The 22,291-nt window shown below is 35.4% G+C and overlaps 1 long non-coding RNA gene across 1 annotated transcript in view; it reads left to right on the top strand.

The window, feature by feature from the left end:
* The first annotated feature begins 8,692 nt into the window (after window positions 1-8,692).
* The window catches only part of LOC103891414 (uncharacterized), a 32,444-nt gene continuing 18,845 nt past the window's right edge, over window positions 8,693-22,291 (top strand). Inside the window, exons 1-2 of the long non-coding RNA XR_655657.1 lie at window positions 8,693-8,719; window positions 12,724-12,847. This is a non-coding gene — a long non-coding RNA (uncharacterized LOC103891414). The remainder of the gene's footprint in view (window positions 8,720-12,723; window positions 12,848-22,291) is intronic.

Here is a 22,291-nt window from a genome sequence, read left to right as displayed (position 1 = left end):
TGCAAATAATTATTTTTGGAGATAGTGAGTTCCCTATTATTGCCTAGAGAATTTTGAACTGGATGGAATCTTGGCATCAACTAGTTTAATCTGCTCACATTGTAGCTGAAGACTAGAAGGACCAATGTTGTATGGCTAGTAAATTAAAAAGTCAAGGCCCAGGCCTCCAACTCAGGGCTTTTCACTCCAAATCCTCTTTATGTTGCATCAGGTTGCATCAATTACAGGGAGATGAACATGAGACAGGGATAATTTGGACGGGAGTTAGGTAGAGGAACATTGGGTAGATGTCTGATAGATGCCCTTTTCAACCTGACAGCTACTATTCTATGATTGAAGTAAATTTCTTTGCTTGACTCAGCTCAGCTCAGTTCAGATAGTTATTTGATCTGTGCAGTTTAATAACTGCAGGGATAACAATATGCTGCAAACAGGAGGATAGTTATTGGGTTTTCATGCCCCACTTCCTGCCAGTCTGGCTGATCCCACTTGCATGCTAGCTTTTTACCCTCAGAATCTCACAGTAATTTTCCCCCCTAAGTCTTTAAAATTCTTGGCTGTTGAATAGTGAACTCTGTGATGTGGCATGTCTTCTGTATCTCCAGAGAGATCTTATTCTCCATATCATTGTTGCCACATAATGAAATGTTTTCAGTGGTGTTTTAGGTGTCTGTGGTCACATATCGCGGCTGCCAGCATTTGCTAAGGAGTGAAGAGAACTCCCCCAAGGCAGGAGTTATTGACAAATAATAAATTACAGGATTTCAATTATAATCATTCAATTGGTTGTCCCTCCCTTTTCCTACCCAGTAGGCTGGAAAGGCATTGTGTTGCCATCTGGCCTCTGGGCTGCTGATGTGGGTCAGATTGTCACGATTCAAGGATCAGCCCTTTGAGATGTGTGACTGAGGCTGTAGGAGTGAAGGGGAGTTGGAATTTGTGGTTAAATGATTTCCTACAGGAGCTGTAGTCATCTTTTGGGAGGTGCTGTTTGGGGTTAGAATTTTTCCAGGTTGAATATTCTCTTGAATTCCTTGGCATAGTTGAAGCTGATATTCCTGCTTAGTTAGCCATACAGTGGTGGAGCAGTATCTGGCTAAAACACTTCCACTTGCAGTTTATATTTGCCAGGACAATGGTGATGGAAAGGAATCTTGATCCCAAGCAAACAAAATGTTCCAATTACCATTGATGCCCTCAGATGCTGCTTTCTTTATAGCCAGTCTCTCTTTCTCTGTCTCTCTCTCTCTCTCTCCTCCTCTCTCTGTGTGTGTGTGTTGTGTGTGTGTGTGATAGAGACAGAATGAGAGAGAGACAGAAAGACAAAGAGAAGGAGGTAAAGGATGTAGAAGGAATGAGTGTAAGTGATAATAAGGCTTTTCCAGATAAAAGCAAGCCATTTTATGCCAATATGGACTGTCTTTCAATTTTTCTATATGCCCAACATTTTCATTCTCAGGTACTCATTAACAGTTTCTTTGAGGTTTGGAGAAGAGGAAATCAAGATGGCTGACAAGGTTGGAAATTGGGAATAGAATTGAACGAAGCCCGCGGCAGAGGTGTGTGTGTGTGTGTGTGTGTGTGTGTGTGGTGGGGGTACATGTAACACACATGTTATTCCAGCTACTACAGATGCAGAAGTCACTGAACACACACACACACACACACACACACACTCAGAATATATGTGAGAGAGACAGACAGACATAGAGAAAACAATGATCAAATATGAGTTTTTTGTATAGTGAAGAAATATTCTCCAGGAAGTGCTTATATCAATAAAGCTAATTTTCCCAAACTTATGGTGCTTTATTAAACCTCTCAAGTACAACTACAGAGATGGCCAGAGGCATTCTAAGGTGTGAAGGGAGGGGCATTTATGTAGTAACTGTGTTATATGAAAGTTTTCTCTAACAATTAAGGGCAAAAGTAATAACAGAAAAAATAACAGATAAAACAACTGATCATCCCATGTAGTTAAGGGAGAAAGCCTTCATGACTTGACTCTTAAATGTTTATAAACAGAGAGATTGTGAGCTCTTTATGGTGGCTATTTCAGCAATGACTAGTATCAGCAGTAAAGGATGCACCATTCACCATTTCATGTTCCATAGAAACGAACAGTGAGGACTGGTGACAGAGTGATGTAGCATCATGAAACTAGAAAAAAAAAATGCAGGAGCAAGCCAGAACAGAGACATGATAGCTATTCATGATCAAGGGCGTCACCAATATTTTCTGTTCAGACATGGTAACATAGGCTAATAATTACAGGAGAATGTAGATCAAGAGGGACAGGAACTTGAAATAAGCTTCTACTCTCATTTCTCACCTGTTCCCTTTGTAGGGATATTATAGATAGATAGAATAGATAGACAGACAGACAGACAGGTAGACAGATAGATGTCAAGAATATATTCCAGAAGGAAAATTTCTGCAGGTAACTGAAGGAAATTCAGACTAAGAGATAGGTCACAGTATTTAGGGATCATTTATTCATTCAAGAAACATTTCTTGCCAGTGACTACTTGCCAGTCACCATGCTTGTCACAGAACTGTAAATGAAGAAGGCATGCTCCTTGTCCTCCAAGAGTTTATAATCTAATGAAGAAAGCATACATATAAACAGTATGATATGTGTTATAATAAAGGTATTTGTAAATACCTTTAGGAATACCTTAGGTATTAGTAAATAGCTTTACTTGAGGAAGCAAGCTGTTTTCTTTTAGAGAGGTCAAGGGGAGGTAATATTTGAGCTGAACATTAAAGAACAATAAAAGCATTTATTGGATTGTATGGGAGAGATCAGGGAGAGGCAGGCCTGAAAGGTCATATGGAAAGGGCTTGGAAGCCTTGGAAGCCTCTAAGTGATGTATATATTATTTATATTGGGTGGCAACTGAAGGGTTTTTAAGTGGAAAAGTGACAGGAGCAGATTTTCACTCAGTAAATGTAACTACTAGAAGTATGGATGGTAGATTGAGCTGGATACAGGCAATTTGTATAAAAGAAGGAAGAGGTAGTAAAATCTCATACTAAGGCATTGGCAGTGGGATTGAAGAAAGGATACATTTTAGAAGCAGATCTTGGTGATGCATTGGAGGTGGAATATGAGAGAAGGTGAAGAACAAGATGGAATAGGTTAGCGGCCTAGCAAGCAGTTGGTATTGGGCAGGTTAGGGAGGGCAACCCAATGAAGTAGAGTATGACAGGTGGACAGAACTCAATGATGGAGAAGGCAGGAATAAAAGATTTCAGTGGGCAGTGGGTAATGGGGAGTTGGTATCAACAATATCATGTCACTAGGTAGCAGGACCTTAAGGCTCATATTTTAGGCCAGGACTTTAATCTTGGAAGTAGGGAAGACTAAAGAACAAAGAAGGTTTCTATCATGACCAGGCAGAGACTTTTATCATAACTGAGAAAGATCAAAATCAGATTAGCAGCATAATTGAACTGATGCTAATTCGTGAGCTTTAGGTAACTTCTATTCTTAAATTCTTCCTGCTGAAGATCAGTACTTATTCTGGATGATGGGGACCCTCACCAAGCTTCCAATACCTGAAGACCCCTCTATGTACTCAGCACTAATTTTTATCAACTTAGACTTTATTCTGTCATTGTAAGTCTCTTGGTTACTCATTCTTCATAATTCACCACCTACACCCTGTAGATTAGGCAGATGTTTGATTGATAATCTCCATGACTAGTGGTATAGCACAGCACCAGACTACACCACACTCCTCTTACCCAGGTGTAGTTTGGGGAGGGCTCAGAATAGTATATGTGGTTTAGCTGTAGGAGCAGAAGGGTTGCATAATCTAGTAGTTTGAGAACTAGATGAGTTCAGAAGGTGAACATCAGAACCACTCTGGAGTTGTATTTACATGTTATTTACAATTTCTGCTCATAACAAAAGTTAAAAAAATTATTCAAGACCCTAAACTACCATATTTCCAGAAGAATCGCTGAGACCCAAGGCTCCAAAGTCCTTCAAGTGTTAATTTATGAGACTAATGATGCTCATTTTTGTTAACCTCATGGATTCTCACATCAGTGGTGACCTTGTTGAGGTAGAGGTGGACTCACACCACCACAATTTCCACTCATTTTATCAGCATTCCGTAAAGTATGGCTTCCTCCATTTCTTAGAGCATTTGTTTCAAGGGATTTATATTATTTTAGGATATCCAGACAACTTGGAGCCAAGTCCCCACAGCTGGATCAGACAACTTTGGTGACATCTCACAGTGTGGATTATCAAGCCAATGTATCAGCCTGGAGCCTAGGTTTTTTGCCTTTAGCTTTGCTCAGGATGACTTCTGCTCTTCTATGGCAATACTTGAGAAGGTAAGGTAGTTTTTGTTCTTATTTTTTGTTTCATCATTTTAATCCATATTTCCCAGAATCTACCTCTTTCTTTACCTGATTCTATCATTTTTCTAATCAGGCCATCAGTTAGTTACTCTTGCAACGTGTACTCTAACAGCATTTCATGTATATGCTTAAACTAATTCATAGAACATGATTACTATTAATATTTGCATTTCTTTTCACAGTATGCATCTAGGAATCCTCAGCTATTTTTTGTTTTCTTCATGAAATTTTTAATTCTAGGAACTTTTCATATGAGATATGAAAAATGGTTAAATTCAAATAACACCATGTCCACCATATTGGCCCCCTAATTAGAGCCAAGATCACAAAATCCATGGTATAGTGTTGAGAGCACAATCTCACACACCTCACAGATTTGCCTTTGACTACTGGCTCCTCCAGTTGCCAGCTCTATGACTTTGAGCAAATTTCTTAACCTTTCTGGGTCTGTTTCCTCATCTATGGAGTGAAGATAATAATACCTCATTTTCATAGTTCTTCAGTATATTAAATGAATTATATGTCAATGGTCTGGCACTTTGCCTAGCATGATAGCAAGGTATTCAATAAATGGTAATTATTAGTTTTATATAACTATGAAGTCTTACAGAATTGGTAAACTCAATATGAGACACTCTTATTGCGATTGAATTTTTGCATGTGTATTTGTTTCCATCAAGAGAGAAGAGCAAGAAACATACACAACTTTTCCTTTTTCTTTTCCAAGAATTTTTTTAATTGAGTCCCTCTCCATGAGATTATGGAGGTTTTTAAATGTCCTTTAGGGTTCAGTGTGATCATCTCTAGAAGATTGGGGAGAAGGTTTTCATCTGTTTTAGGAAAAGAGTAGCTTTAGGAGAATATTGAATGTTGAATACAAATACTACAAAAAAAGTAGCAAAAATTGCTCTAGTACATTTATTGTTTTCCTCCATTGTATACATTCCACTTTTTTTTTTTTTTTTTCTGGCAACAGTCCCTGATTTTCATTTAGGAATCCAACCATTGCCCATTCTTACTCCTTGTGATCAGGGTGAGGGGAGGAGTTTATCTTTGACTTATGAGGGTGAAGAATGTTGCTTGGATGTTAGTAGACAGGGATGGGTGAGCATGTGACCTGGGATGTCTAAGGCAGAGTGAATCTCAGGACTATTGTGGGAACTACCAGTAAAGACATAGCATTCTTCCTCCACCTCTCCCCCCAACCCCTTGGCCCCTGCACCTTGAGATTTGAACAGGGAAGAATGTAGGCCAAGCTGCTGCAGCCATCTCATGACTACATGTCAAAATTGGAGTCAACAGAGGGAAAAGCAGAGCTGAGAGATTGAGAGACTCACCCAATCTTGATGATATACTTTGAGCCTTGGAGTGAGTACAGCCTGCTAGCCCCATTTCAAGACTTTTCAGTTACGTGAACCAATACATTCTCCCTTTCATTTAATAAGCTTTGAGTTGTTCTATTACTTCAAGCAGAATTAGAACTGATATAACTGCTATTTACTTTTTGCTGTGTTCTGCATTCATAATAAATATAAAAAACATAGCAAGATAAACAGGGGCATGTTAATGCAAGGATGGTAATAGAGAAAGGGGAGGAAGAGGAATAACAGCCCTCCCCTCAGTTCTTTCATGTCTCCTCTTTTCCTTCGGATTAAAGATCAGATCCCTGAACCAGTATTATCACATTATACTTTTCTAAGTTTTATTTTGTTTTTAATTGACATCTAATAATTGTGCAGGTTTATATTTAAGTCATGTTTCTATACATGTTTACATTATATAATGATCAAATCAGGGTAATTAGCATATCAATCACTTCAAACATTTGTCATTTCTTTATGGTGAGAATATTCAAAATTCTCTCTTCTATTAATAGCTATTTTGAAATATAGTATATGATATTGTTAACTGTGGTTACCCCACTGTGCAGTAGAACGGTCAGATAAAAGGAATGTTATACTTTTAAAAGGATAAATTCCTTTGGGGGCAAGAGCAGGCTCCTGGCTAAGTACATGAGGCCTGCCTGAGGAATTTCTATGGAAACAGGAGTGTGTGTCTGTGGCCCTAGCCCTGCTCAGCATTGGAAACTATTTGGCAGTCTGAGCATGGTTCCTTCTGTAAACTAAAAATAAATCCTAAAGCCCTCAACTGACTGAACAGACCCTCCCCACCCCAATCTTGGCCAAATGTACCCTAGATAAATCTTAAAAACTGAGTTCCCAGCCATGATGGCTCAGGAAGTCAGACATATCTTGTTATATACCCTCCCTTTTGCAGTGTTTAGACACAACTGGCCAGCACTGATGTGAAAATAGAGAACGTAAGACTGATAGAACAGACTCTTTGTGGCAATAAGATACCAAATTGTAAACAGGAGCTAAGACCATGCCAGTCAAGGGTTAAGTCACACACTTCTGCACTTAAAGATTAAACTATGTTCTAAATGCCATAAGGTTTCTATTTTTCTTCAGCAGCTAAACAAGCACTGACCTCCAGGTGAGCAATATGAAAACAATTTGTAGCTCATTCACTGCCAGACACTGACTCCATCCCCCTGTTCCACAAACTATAGCTACAGCTTTGATTAGACAAGAGGCTATTTCAATAACTTTCTGCTGATAAGAAGACCACCGACCATGGACGGATTCTGGCCAGTTTACAAAGGCTGCATACGTGAGTGCGTTTGTGTCCTGAAAAGACCTTATAAAGCCTAATTATTTAAATATAAAGCCTAATATATTTAAATGTTAAGTCTCCACCCCAAGGTGAACATTGGTCAGATGTAATATGTACATGTATTTAGTATGTGTGCATTAGGAGGACCACGAATATTCATGGCTCCTTCTGTAACCCATTGAATATGTTTAGTCAACCCATTCAGCATAAAGTTCCTACCCCAATCCCTCCTCTTTTGAAGTACCTGCCTTTCTGGCGTCAGCCAGAGGCCAGGCTTCCCAGCTTGTCAGAATTTGCCTGTCAACTTTGCGACTGTAACCCTCTATGAGAAATATAGCTCTCCTTTCGAAATTTATAAATTGTGTAATTTTTAAGTTAACACCCCTCTAGAAAATGGTTCAATTTTCCTTGTCTTTCTTTTCCTTTGTCTTCTGAAGTCAGAAATCCAGAATCTGTTCTTAGGTCTCAGCCCTTTTATTCTCTCCTATGCTTTCACCAAGGATGTTCTATTGTAGCAGGCAGTTATGTGAGCTTGCAAAATTAACCATTCATAGACTTTGGCCCCAGACTTTTTGCTGACTTGAGACCATCAGCACTCAGGATATCAATTTTTTTTTAATCCTAGGTATAGAGATGTGAGTTAATCATATTCCTTATTTCATGGCACATTGTAATTATTGAGCTATGCAGATTCTTCTGTGGAAGAGTTGGTTAACTTTCATCCCCATTCTTTATTCCCAGTCCTCTCCTCCTCCCTCACCAGATAATTATTCTAATGAGTTTACTGTATATGTCTTAACTTGTACAGGTGCTTGTAAAGTATCTATTGTTACTTTTATGTTCATAGAGTTTTACTTTTATGTAAGTGCTATTTTTTGTTAGATCTCATTCTTTTTTTTTTTTTTTACCTTTTTTTCATTTAGTATCCATGTTGCAGTATGTATGTCTAGTCCATTGTTTCTAATTGTGCTGTTGTTTTGCATCTACTCAGTATACCTCTGCACTTCCCTGGTGATGAACACTCAAATTGCTTCTAATTAATTCCTCAGCACTAAAAATAATGCTGTGATGAACATCCTCTTACATATGTCCATTGTGGATCTCTGGGAGATATTTTTGGGGGTCATAAACACAGAAGTAGAATTTCTGGGAGGTAGGCTATGTGTATACTTGATATTGACTAGATACTGTCAGATAACTCTCCAGAACAGCCCTACTTTCTTACCAGGCATACATGAGATTTCCTAAACCCACATCCCAGCCAACACCTAGCAATATCTAGTTTCCTAACTTTTTCCAGTTCATTTCACTGTTATTTTGATTTTGATTTCCCTTATTCATGAGTTTGAACATCTTTATGTGTATTTGTAAGCCATTTTGATTACCCTGTTCTGTACATTGCCTGTTCAAATACTTTGCCCATTTTTCTGTTAATTTTCTTTTTTACTTTAAGAAGTTCATTGTATGTTCTAGATATTAGTACATTGTTATTTTTAGACACTGCAAATAATTTCAATGTGTCATCTCTCTGTAAACTTTGTTCATGGTGTCTTTCACTGAACAGAAATCTTTAATTATGATGTAATAAAAGTCATCACTATTTTTGTATTATGTGTGCATGTAAAGTTCTACCTACAATGTTCTTTCCTGTGCTGAGATTACTAAGGTATTTTCCCATATTTTCTTCTCTTTACTTTGTTGTTTTAAGCTTCACATTCAGATATTTATTTCATTTGCAGTCTACCTTTGTATGTGACTTTAGGTAAAGATCCAATTTTGTTTTTATCTACGGCATGAGCCAGGTTTGCAACTCCTTCTATTAATCTGCCCTTTTCCCATTGATATATAGTACCCACTTTACTATATATTAAGTTCCCATATAAACATACTTAATTTCTAAGCTCCTTATCATGTTTCACTGATCTGTTTGTCATTGCAATAATATCACATTGTTATTATTACTTGACTGTGTAGTATGTGTTAATACTTGGAAGGGCAAGTACCCATTCTTTGCCTTTTTCTTGAAATGTTGACTTACCTGTTCGTGGATCTTTATTCTTCCATAAAAACTTGAGGTTATTGAACTTCTCAAGAAATTAAACACAAATATTTTGAAGTATTTGTGATTGTGTTGAATGTATATATTAATATGAAGTGACATGTTTATAATATTAAGTCATCCCACCCAAGATATGGAATATCACTCCATTTATTCAGATAATCTTCTATGTCATTTATTAGGTTTAAAAATTTTCTCCATGGAAGTATTATATGTTGTCATTATTTTCTAGTTATTTTACATTTTTTGTTGCTGTTCTGAATGATATCTTGTTTTTAAATACATTTTGTGATTGGTTATTGTTGGAGAGAAAAGCGCTTTTAATTTTTGTAAATTGATTGTTTCTGATAAACTTGCTGAATTATCTTATTAGTTGTAATACTTTGTTGATTAGGTGCTTTTTTCTAGCTAGAGAGTCATATTATCTTACCTGCAAATAATGTCATTTGTTTTCTTTTTTTTTTGTACCAATGTATTTATTCCTCTTTCTTTCCTTATAGCATTGGGCAGGGCACCCCACTATGGTAAACACTAATAATGATATTGCTCCTGATTTTGTTTCTGAAGGGAATGCCTCTAAGATTTCTTCATTAATTATGAGGTATACTGTATTTTTTGATATATTAATAAATTTCCATTTATTTCTAGTATGAGTTATTATCTTTGATATGCATTGAGATTTGTCAAATGTATTTCCTGCATTGAGATGAACATGTTATTTTAATTTTTTTAGTATATTAATGTGACAAATTTTAAAGATAGCTTATATGATTTTTAATAGTTTTTGCATCCTGTTATCAATCTGAATTAATCATTATATATAATGATTATATATGTAATTATATATAATATGTATATAATTATTAAGCATGTATTTTGTAGACAATATGTTGAATCTTTTTTGTAGTTTTTATCAACTATAAATGTCTCTGTCATTTCATTAGTTTAGGCTGTTTACATTTTTGAAATTATGTTATTTTAATTATGTTCATTTAACTAACATAGTATTTCTGCCATCCTATCTCATACTTTGCCTTTTCTATAGGTTGTTTAAATGTTTTTTTAAAGAAAATGATTGGCTGATTTTTTCTATTAACAGCTAAACTCAAATAAATAAATAAACAACCCATATTTGACTATATATTGTTTATTAAAAACATACCTAAAACAAATGACAAAGTAAAGATTAAAAGAGAAGGATGTAAAAGATATGGCAGGCAAACACTAATACAGTTAACAGCAGATTAAAATAGAATTAAAGGCAAAGCATTTTGGTAATTAAAGGCATAACATATTTTGCAACCTTTTGCAAAGGGTTAAAGAGCAGTAAAAAGTAACAAAAATATCTACAGATAAACTAATGATTTAAAAATAGAATATTATTGTCAATTATCCCTCCAAAAAGCTGAAAAAATTGAATATTATGAACAACTAAGTACCAGTAATGAAATCAACACAAAATTGATAAGTTAGTAAGAAAATGTCAATTGCCAAGGAATCTATATCTGACTTTCTATTTTCAACCATGAAAGACTGACTGTTTCAAACTCCAAAGTCAGGAGGCCCACCCACTAGTTTTAGCTAGATCTAACAAACCTTTAAGAAATCCACATTTTGCATGAACTATTCCAGCGCATAGAAAAGAATGAAAATTTCCCAACCAACTTTATCAGGTTAGTATAACCTGGTACAAAAATTAGATAGTGAAAGCCCAAGAACATAAAACTATAGATTAATTTCACTTATGAACACAGAATGCAAATATCCTAATAAAACATTAGCATATCAATTCTAGGAGTGTCCCAAATTTATTTCCCAAATACAGTTTACCAAAAGATTCCAAGATCAGTTTAACTTTTGTAAATCAATTAATATAATTTAAAAATAAGTGAAAAGAATATATAATCCTTTCAGTAGATTGAACAAGACATTTGATAAAATTTTAAACTCATTTGTAGTGGAAGTTTTCAGCAAACTAGGAATAGAAGGGAACTTTCTTAATCTGATATTGGCTATCTAACAGAAATCTATAGCAAACATTATACTCTACTTCAAATACTGAAACATTGGAACAATGTCATTGAAGTCAGAAAGAAGACAAGGATGCCTACTATGAGTACTAATATTTAGATAGTCCTAATCAATAAGAAATGAGGTAGCAATTCCACTTCTGGGTAGTTATCCAAAACAATTGAAAGCAGGGATTTGGACAGATACTTTTTGACCCATGTTCATAGCAGTGTTATCGACAATAGCCAAAAGGTGGAAACAGCCTAAATGTCCATTTAGTTAATGGATAAACAAAATGTGGTATTTACATACAATGAAATATTATCCAACCTTAAAAAGGAATGGCATTCCAATACACGCTACAACACAGGTTGGTCTTGAAGAAATTATGCCAAGCAAAAGAAGCCAGACACAAAAGGACAAATGTTGTATGATTGCACTTAGATAAGGTACCTAGAGTAGTCAAATTCATTGAGACAGAAAAGAGAATGATGGCTGCTGATGGAAAGGGAGAATGGAGGATTATTGTTGAATGGATACAGAGTTTCAGCTTGGGAAGATGTAAAATTTCTGGAGATGGAAGGTTTTGACTGTTACACAACAACATGTATGTACTAACGCTACTTAATGGTACACAAAAAATGATTAAAATGATAAATTTTATATTATGTGTATCTTACCGCAATAAATAATTTAGAAATGTGGAATCAATGTTGAAAGAAAGATAATTTGTTCATCAGTTTCAGACAAAATGAATCCCCCAAAATTAATTGACCAACATTCAAAGATAATAAGAGTGCAGCAAGATAGTCAAATACACAATCAGAATGAATAAGTTCATAGCTTCCTATACAATAGAAATCACCAATTCAAAAATATGATAGAAAAATTCCATTTGTATTAACAAGAAAAATAAACCCCCAAATAAACCTAATGAAAAAGTGAAATACTTTTATAGGAAAAAAAACTTACAAAAGGATATAAAAGAAAATCTGAATAAATTGTGAAATACAGCATGTTAAGATGACCAGTTGTCTGAGTCAGTTTGGAAAATGTATGGGGGTGTTTAAAAAAAATGGAATTACAATATGAGCCATCAACTTCACTTCTGAGTGTATAGCGAAAGGAATTAAAATTGGTGTTGAAGAGATATCTGCATTCTCACTTAGACATACCACTTAAAAATGTACACTAAATGTTAGGTGTTTTCTGTGTGTACATACATGTCTATAAAAATATCTTTAAGTTGTCTGGAAAGAATCAAGCCCTATTCCTCAGTGATTATTCCTGGGCAGAGAAAAGAAGTTATTGGATTTGGGATGAAGGTCAGAGGAGGCTGTAGCGTATATCTACAAATATTCTAATTTTTCAAAGGAAGAATATATTTCTGTATCATTTCATAATTAAAATCAATTTTTAAAATGTTTTTTATTTGCGGCATGTTTTTGTTGAAAGAATGCATGATATGAACTAATAATGATGTGTTCAGTAATTTTTATGCATATAATTAATAGGAGAATAGTTTTGATGACAATTTTATTTATTTACAGTAATATATTGGCTTATTTTACTAGCAGGCTTGCATGTCTGTTTGTATTTAGAGACTGGGTCTCACTCTGTTGCCCAAGCTGGAGTGCAGTGGCATAGTCATAGCTCACTGCAGCCTTCAACTTCTGGGCTCAAGTGATTCTCCCATCTCAGCCTGCCAAGTAGCTGGGACAACAGGTACAGTCCACCAAACCCAGCTAATTTTTTAATTTTTTTTGTGTGTATAGACAGGTTCTCACTTCATTGCCCAGACTGGTCTCAAACTCCTGCCCTCAAGGAATCCTCCTGCCATGGCCTCTGAGCCACCATATCTGGTGCATGTCTATGTAACGTGTGTATATTAAAAAATAAGAAAAAACATTAATAACACTTAAAAAGATGAGCTCTCATATGAAGTCCTCCTTTAACTTCCGCTAACCTACACTAACCCATTTTCCTTTGGTTCTATTTCCAAAAGCAACATGAGATGGTAGGAAAAGCCCTGGTCTGGGATATGGTATGCAGTGTTGTTCTGATTAAACAGTTGACATCTATTGGTTGTGTAACATTGGAATTCACTTTTTTCAAATGAAATATAAAGGGAATATCATGGGGTTCCTAACCTGGCAATATCTATGAGTGTACTTTGAAAGGTCTGTAAAGTCCCCGAAATTATAAGGAAACGTTTGTAAGTGGGTCTCTGCATTTTTTTGAGGGGAAGGGCATTTGGGAGCGGGATGCTCAAATAGTTCTGGAACAAGAAAACAACAAAAGGTTAAGAGCCATTGACCTAGATGATCTTCAATGACTTTTCAGCTGTGAAATTCTGTTAAAAGTAATCCTTGAGGCTTGAGACTCTTTTTTTGCCCTGTCCTATCTGTTTCTCTTTCCATTTATCAAACTCCTAAACACAAAACAAAAAATAGCTATCAAGTTTCATCAACTATAAAATATATATTTGATTACCAAAGTTAATATGATTATTAAATGGAATAATTCATGTAAAGCCCTTTACCACTGTCTGGCACAGAGTAAACAAACAACAGATAATTTTTTTAAAAAAGAGCTGTAGTGGAATTTATTGGCGTTGTAACAGCAAGTTTAAATCCCTAAGCCAGTAGGCTAGGCCTGTGATTTTTTTAGCTCATTGGAGGAAGGTGATAAACTTTGAAATAGTCAATGCTGGACTATTTCATCCATATTCCAAGGCTGGAAAATTCTTTGAGTTCTGAGAAAACCAGTAGAAACTCAGCTTTGTCCAAAACCTGGAAAATGATAGGCATTCAATCAATGTTAGTTTCTTCCAAAATTTGGCCTCATATTCCTCACTTTTTATCTTTTTTCTCACCTAGAGGGTCCAAGGCCTAGAATGCTCATTAAAGACCTTGCAAAAAATAATAGAGTTACACTTTTTAAAGTTCTTACTAGAATTTTCTATAGCCATGGTTCTCAATATGTAGTCTTGGGGTACATGTGAAGTAAAAACTACTTTCATCATAATACTAAGATATTATTTGTCTTTTTAATTTTCATTCTCTTACAAGTATCCAGTAGAGTTTTCTAGATGTGTGATGTCACAACAGCTGGAAGGCAGAACTAGGTACTATAATCTGGTTGTCTTCTATTAAGCTAGACATCAATGAGATTTTCAAAAGTCAAAAACAATGCCACTCTTCTCATTAACTATTTGTTTTCTAAAAATAGTTATATTTTAATAAAAATATGGTATGTTAATATGTAATGGACTTGTTAAATGAATAAATATTTTAAAAACTTCTCAGTTTTAGTTTCTAATATGAAAAATATTGATAGACATAATCCCCATAAACAAAAGCTCTTCATGTTTCTCAGTAATTTTTAAGAGCAAAAAGGGGACTTGAGGCAGAAATCCTCAAGAATCACTTCTGCTGATTCTACTGAGAATTACTTCTCTGTAGAAATAATTGTTCATTAAATGGATAAAAAATACAGAGAAAACTATGGTTTACCTTCATCCTGGACATTGTCATCATGCTCAATTTCTTGTTTTCACGAATAACTCTTAGCTTTATTCTCTAAGTGAAATGGACTTTTTTCAATCATATTTTTTAGCTAGAAGGCTGACAAGAGCCAAATTCATAATAGAAAACTGATCTATATGCCAGAAATGCTGACCAAAGCTTGGAGATCTGCCACACAAAATAATTCCATTTGGGAGTTTTTCATAAAAATGCTTGGATCTCCACCCCAGTTAGATCTTCTTTTTCTGTACTCTCTGATCGTGTTAACACTTTGCCTCCTTCCAGCAGAATAACCTAGGCTTAAGTCTTGCTCTATTGTATGACTTTAACGACACATTTCTTCTTGATCTGACCTCTCTTTGTTTGCCTGAATGACCTTGCTTTCCCAGTTCCCTGGAGCAGGAATTATTCTTTGTCCATCTGGATCATGTTCTTTTGCTCCAAAGTCTCTCTGTCTATACTTTGCGTGAGTGTAAACATATGCGTTCGTTTATATTTTATTTTAGTGACTTTTTAAATTTGAAAGAATGAATGCTCCTTAATTATAAAATGGTCAAGCAATACAGAAAATTGTAATAGAAGACAGCAACAAATCATCACGAATTCCATCATATAGAAATAATCAATGTTAACTTCTGGAAAACATTATTTCAGATTTCTTTGTATGCAGCTGGATGGAGAGTTAGATAAAATTTATTTAACACAATGGAATCATACCATTTATGCAATTTTAAATAAAAAGTTAATTTTCCATAGTATCTTAATTTTTATTCATATTTAACTTGCTACAAAAGATTCCAAAGAAACTTATCTTTATTTTCATTTTACAATCTTCCCATGCCTATTACTCCAACATCATTTCTTGCTATGCTTCCACATACAACCTATGTCTTAGCTATGCTGGATTATTTTCAGGTTCCCTGAGCTCACTGTGGTCTTTCTTACTTTAAGACTTTACGTACACTTAACAAATGCCTGGAGTAGTTAGTCTCCTCAGATAAACCTGAATAACTCCTGACCATCTCTGGAGACCCACTGCAAATTCTCCTCTTTCCTTAAGATTTCTCTGAATCCTTTCTTCACCTTTAATCAGGGTTAGTTGATCACTTTACTGAAAATGGAGGATCACCCTCTGGTTCCAAATTACTTAGATGTGTTTCTGGCTTTACCAACTTTTTCTAGAATTAAAAAGAATTGGCAAATTGTCAGTTCTTAATTAGAACATAGAAATGAAGGGTGGGAGAAGCAGTTTCGCATACTGATCATACTGTGTCAAGTGCTATAATTGACATGATCAATAATAGTTCCTTGATTATGTCTTATTTGATCATGTCTATTATAGTACTTGCCACAGTATTCATATCTGTTGTTTTCTCATATGTTGGTCTCCTTGATGAACATATACAGAAAGGAACAGGGACAATGTCTTTTATTTCTAATTTCAGTATCAAGTACATTATCTGTCATTTAAGTTGTTATTAACTTCCCTCCAATGAATAGATGAGTGAACAAGTGACCCTAATGTTGCATTGACAACACCCACATTATCTGGATCATCTGGATTCTGTCATTAAAATAATCATAGAGGGATTGCTAATCAGCCTAGCCCACATTCTTGGATTATATGTTGCAGGAGAGCTGTAGAAATATGAATGTTTTGTCACATATAGGTGGAGCTCAACCATCTATTCTTTCAGCCCTGACAAAACTAGTCAGGAAAGGTATTAGGAAGAATGGGGCAAGTATTGTAAAGAAAAGAGCAGTAGGAACTGGCAGTAGGAACTAGTAATGTTGCTGGAAAATGAAGCCTATTGGGTATTCCCCTAATCTGCAAATATTCAAATCTAGAGCCTATGTGGCACACTTTGGGAGACAACATAACTCTTGTCCAGCCTCGGAAATTGCACCAAATGGAAACAATTTCAGGCTCTAATACATTTTTTAATGCTACCTGAAAAAAATTAGTTTGGATGAGACATGATTTTATTTGTTTACTGGTTGATTGGTTTTTAAGACATTCAGCTAGCCTAGCAAGGCAACAAACAACATCAGAGCTGACAAAATGTCATCTTGAGAATTTAAGGAAGAAGCAGGGTTGAACTACTGTCCTATTAAAGCCCTCTTGACAAAAGATAATGATGCTACTGAGTGAGGTATGGAGAATATTTTAACATTTAAAAATTTTAAAAATATATTTAAAATCTATTATCTATCTATTAGTCTATCTGTCATCTATCTCTCTCTATCACCTATCATCGATCTACCTATCTAGTCTATTGATTCTAAAAGAGGAAGCATAAAGTGATTTTTAGAGGAAAGAAAGTGAGGGAAAGTAACATTTGATATGTATTCTCTGAGTGTTAGGATTTTTTTTTAACCTCCATGACCCTCAATTTTGTCTGTAAGGTATGGTTAATTTTTTACTTGCAAGGTTGTTTTAGAGCAAGTGTCTGAAACATAGTCAGTAGGCATTCAGTAAATTTTAATTTTCTTTTTTTAATCCAGAGTGGAATAAATAACACAAATATTGAATATTTTGTACCAAGTTTTAGAAAGCAGCAACCAGTAGATGGATACAGATTTTTTTGTTTGTTGTTGTTGTTTCTTAATCAGCCTCAGAGGAATCTTGAAGTAATGACTTTAAGCTAGGGATAATCTGTCTGTACTTGTATGTAAGTTCTTGAGCTCCTTAGATCTTGTTCTTGTAGCCAAAGCAGATCACCCTATTTGTGAATTTCAGGGTCTCTCTATATTTCCTCTTCTCTAATAGCCTCAGTATAGGAAACTGCCTCTCCCACCCTTCATTTCTATGTTCTAATTAAAAATGGATAACCTGCCAATTCTTAAAACTTTAATTCTAGAGAAAGTGGTAAAGCCAGAAACACATCTAAGTGATTTGGAACCAGAGGCTGTTCCTCCATTTCATCCTTTTCCTAATTACTGCACTTTATTTGTAGAAAGTAAGATGGTGTAAGATTTTTATTAATGTACATTGTGGGGAAATGAAAAAAATAATATGAGACAACTCAACATATCTAAACAATCTTTAGAAAATGAACACGTTTTTCCTTGCAAATTTCATACTTCTTTGTGTTAGATGGCTTTATAATGCAAAAAATATACTTGTGAACTTCTACTGGTAATTCTATGCACTTTTAAGGAGAGTTTCATGCACTTTTAAGGAGAGTTTCACTCACTTTCACTTACCATGTCTTCCAAAGATTCAGTAAGATGTTGCTTAAAACCAGTTTCAAAGCCTGAGTTAGTGGCCTTTTAATTGTGTCAAATCATTGTTAGAGAGGAAGCTTCTCTCTGTTTGCTGGCTTGATTAATTTCCAACCAAATCCTGAATTGCCTCAATCTTTACTTTTTAAAAATTTTCTGCTTTTTCTTGCTCATTTCCCCACAATTTACATACTCACCGTTGATTGTGTTAGAGTGCTCCACAAGGGTTGCACTCAGCATGTAGTATTAGAAAGTCTTCTCTGGTTATCAAGGACTCTTGGAACACAGGGACTATGTATTACACTCTAACAGAACAGCCAGTGCACGCAGTGTGTCTGGTACAAACTGACCTTCAATTTCCCTCATCCAAAGGTCATCTTTATCTAGAAAGTTTGCAAGAAGAGGGATTTTATCTTTCTTTCCTCCCATTTTGGCCACCCAGAGTTCCTCTTCAGTGCCACGTACTCTCCATGACAGTCTCAGCCATGGTTTGACATCAGTGGGTATTTCTTGGCACAGAAATGCTTTACCTATAGGTTGCTAGCACACAGATGGTAGTAGAGGGGAAATCTCTAACTGTATGTACCTATGACACTTCTCTTTCTAGCATCTAAGAAATTCAACTGTTCACAGAGGTTTCACATGGGGGCACCCCGGTTTTGAACTTTTTCTTTGTAGACCATACCTGATGTCTCATTTTTATCTTTCCTTTTATCTTAGAAGGGAGATGTGTAACTCTCTTTGAGTTATTTAATACTTCTGGTGTAATTTATAAGGAACAGTTGCCCCCTATTTGATTAAAACATATTATTGAGAGTTTTAGCAATGTGGAATATATTATATTTAAATTTCAAATGGGTGTGGTCAAGGGATTATGGGGGTCATTTATGTACATAACCTATATATTTATATATACACAATACATATTTACACAAACATAGAATAAAGGCACATTAACATTTATTCAGGATACCAGTGAAACTTTAGACATTTGTAAACGTATACTTAGAGAATAAAGACTTTCTTTCTTGTAAATGCTTTAGACAGTGATTAGATTGAGGGAAAGATCAGATGTTGAGTTTTACCTTCTTTGGACTCATCATTAGTATCTGAGTGTTTCACTGCCGTCTAGCCGTAGAATATGGAATTACAGATGTATGGAATGAGTGCAGACGCCCTGACACTATAGAGAGAGCTTTGGCTTGAGAATCAGAAACCTATACCTTGGTCATAGCGGCACTTCCAATTAGCAAGTTAATCACTTCTATTGTAAATAAAGTAAATCCGTAGATTTATTTTACTGCCATCTAGCTGTGCAGAGGTAGGATAAAAATCCATGGATTTCTCTTTTTATTATAGGTATAGACTTACTTTATCTATAATAGAAAGAGATTAAATATCAAATTTAAATTTCTAATAGTTCTTTGATAATTAGTATTTACATTCAGTGAATAAATGGTGATTGATAGATTGGTATGAATTGGTTACTATTTAGAGTTAACTCCTATATACACAGTAATTTTGCTGAGTATCATTAATAGTATAACAGTAGCTTTTTCACTAGCAAACTAACAGACTAGTGTTATGTTGATTACACAGCATGATTTAAAGTTCATAAAGTACAAGTCCTTCTTAATATTAAAATTTAAAAACTAGATTAGATAGATATATTCTGAGTCTAATCGGAAGAATGAGCCTGTTTTTTTTTTTTGTTGTTGTTGTTTTCATGTAATTTCTGCTTCTAATAGGGACTTGTGATTTTGAACACTCACTGATGAATTTCAGTTTAGTTTGAATTCCAAAAGTGAAGGTGGAGGAAAAGTAGCTTGATTTTTGAGTGAAAAGCGGATAAATTTGGATAGCACCAAATTTAATGGAGAGAATTATCACTCTTTTAATTAAATACGGTGTGCTTGGCTTTTTTATTTTAACTTGCAAATTAAGGAAGTAATCTTTAAAGTTCTTATTAGTTCTGACATTCTGGACATTTTATTTGGGTTTTATAGTAATAAACTTTCTACTGAGGATAGTGCATTTTGTACATAATTCTACTCATCATTACTTCTCTCACTATTCATAATAAATTCATGTATTTTCTCCTTATAGGCAGGAATAATATATTTTTAATTGTTTTTCTTCTACTGGAAACCTCAGGACCCAATTAGCTTCTATTGATAGTGATTCTTCCATTAATATCTTTGACAGAGAAAATCCATGGTGTGTAACTCTTATTTCCAGAGCTTGGGTTGTCTTAGAAAGTAGCTACTTGGGATTATGTTTGATAATAATCGCTGTGATGATCATGATTAACCAGAACATCTGAGGTCAACTCATCAGTATAAAGCCTTTCTGTAACTGCTTTACAGAAGCATTGGACAGCAATTAGATTGAGGAAAAGATCAGATATGGTTGAGTTTTGTCTTATTTGGAGTCCTTATTATTAGTACCTGAGTGCTTCACTGCCATCTAGCTGTGAGGAGGTGGAAGAAAACTGCATCTGATCCCATGGCAGGAAACTATGTGTTTGTGGAGATGAAAGAGAAGAGAAACTATAACTTGATGAAATGTTTATTGCCAATTTTTATGAAGTACAATTTTCTGGATCCTGTATCCAGAAGGCCATGACAATAAATTTAAATATAATTGTACAGAGTTCCAGTAGTGACACAAAAAGATGCAAATATTCTGAATATTCATGTGAGAAACTACTACAACATTCTTTGTTCAGGATGGGATGTGTTATAATGTTTCTAGAGACATTTTGGCTCCTAAACCATGTCATTTAGCTCCTTGGATAGGTTTGTTAATAATTAATTAAAAGAAAATCTGGAAAATCCAAATTTTGAAACTTGGAAATTTTTTTAAAACCTAATTTTATTCCCAACCACACAAATCTCACTTTATTACATAGTTCTGAATATAGCCCCAAATGATGTTTATTTTTTTCTTCCATTCACTATTTTCTTTCTATTTTTTTTCGAGGTGGAGTCTTGCTCAGTCACCCAGGATGGAGTGCAGTGGTGTGATCTCGGCTCACTGCAACCTCTGCCTCCCGGGTTCAAGCAATTCTCCTGCCTCAGCCTCCTGAGTAGCTAGGATTACAGGTGCCTGCCACTGCACCCAGCTAATTTTTGTATTTTTAGTAGAGACGGGGTTTCACCATGTTGGCCAGGCTGGTCTCGAACTCCTGACCTCGTGATCCACCCATCTTGGCCTCCCAAAGTGCTGGGATTACAGGCGTGAGCCACCGCGCCCGGCCCCATTCACTATTTTCTAACCAAGGAGTTCAATGAATGTGGAGCCTTACAAAAACACCTAGCACCAAACAAAAGTAATATAGTACAGAACTATAGTTAAAATGAAAGAACAGACATATACCCCTACTACCAAAAGAGGAGACCATGTTAAATACCTTAATTTCATGTATGTGTCTCATTTCTTCTCTGGGTTAGTTCTTATCTTGAGCTAGTTTGTGTTGGCTTCTTATTCAAAGTAATAACTCCTTTGTTCTTGGACATATTCATAGATTGGGGTGTTGCTATCTAAGCAGAAGGAACCAGAGCCTGTTCTTTCCTTTGTATGGTAACCACTGGCCTCAGAGCCTCTTGTCTGTTTTTTGCCCACATCCTCACTGTATATTCTGATACCTCCTGACAGACTTCATTCTGACTCTTGCCTTTGTCTCCCCCACTGCCTGTGGTTGTACTGCTTGATGAATATCTATACCTATACTCTTCAATTCCTGCAGGGTCTTGGCTGTCAAGAAAGTGACTAAAAATGTATCTTTGACTTTTGCTGTCATTTGACTACTCATAACTGTCATTTGATTGGCCATGGCTGTATACTTGTCTTTCATTGGTACTGAATCCAGACTGACCCTAGGCATCTTTTGATGGCCCATGACTTAATACCTATCTGGCAAAACCTGTGCTGGATCTTACCTGCCCATGAAAAGTTGTATCTCCGAAATGTTGCTGGCTAGATCCATGTATAGCTATTGTATTGAACTCTAACTTCCCATGCCTAGATCCTAATTGCTCATGAGTGTCTTTCTCCCAATCTTCTGAATGCTTTTTATTATCAGTATGGGATTCCTGTTTTCTGATTGAACTAGATTTTGAATGGCCATGAACTGATATGGATTGTCCATGGCCAAATCCAAGGTGGTCATTTGACTGGCTATGTGTACATCCCTCCCTTCTGGCTGTGTTATATCCAGGTTGAACATAGGTGTTGTTTGACTGTTTATGAGTTACTACAGAATGTCCATGACTAGATTCCTGACTTCTTATTATAATAGGTCGAGACTGATACTGAGAATTAACTGAATGTTCATAACTTATCATTGACTGTTCATGATTTAAACCGTGTCCTCCTGTTCTTTCAATTGCTTTGGATACTATAAGTTCAGAACTAG

The sequence above is a fragment of the Pongo abelii genome, chromosome 1, assembly GCF_028885655.2.
Source record: "Pongo abelii isolate AG06213 chromosome 1, NHGRI_mPonAbe1-v2.0_pri, whole genome shotgun sequence".
Classification (NCBI taxonomy): domain Eukaryota; kingdom Metazoa; phylum Chordata; class Mammalia; order Primates; family Hominidae; genus Pongo; species Pongo abelii.
The sequence above is the reverse complement of the archived record's forward strand: the minus strand, read 5'-3'. Positions and strand labels throughout refer to the sequence as shown.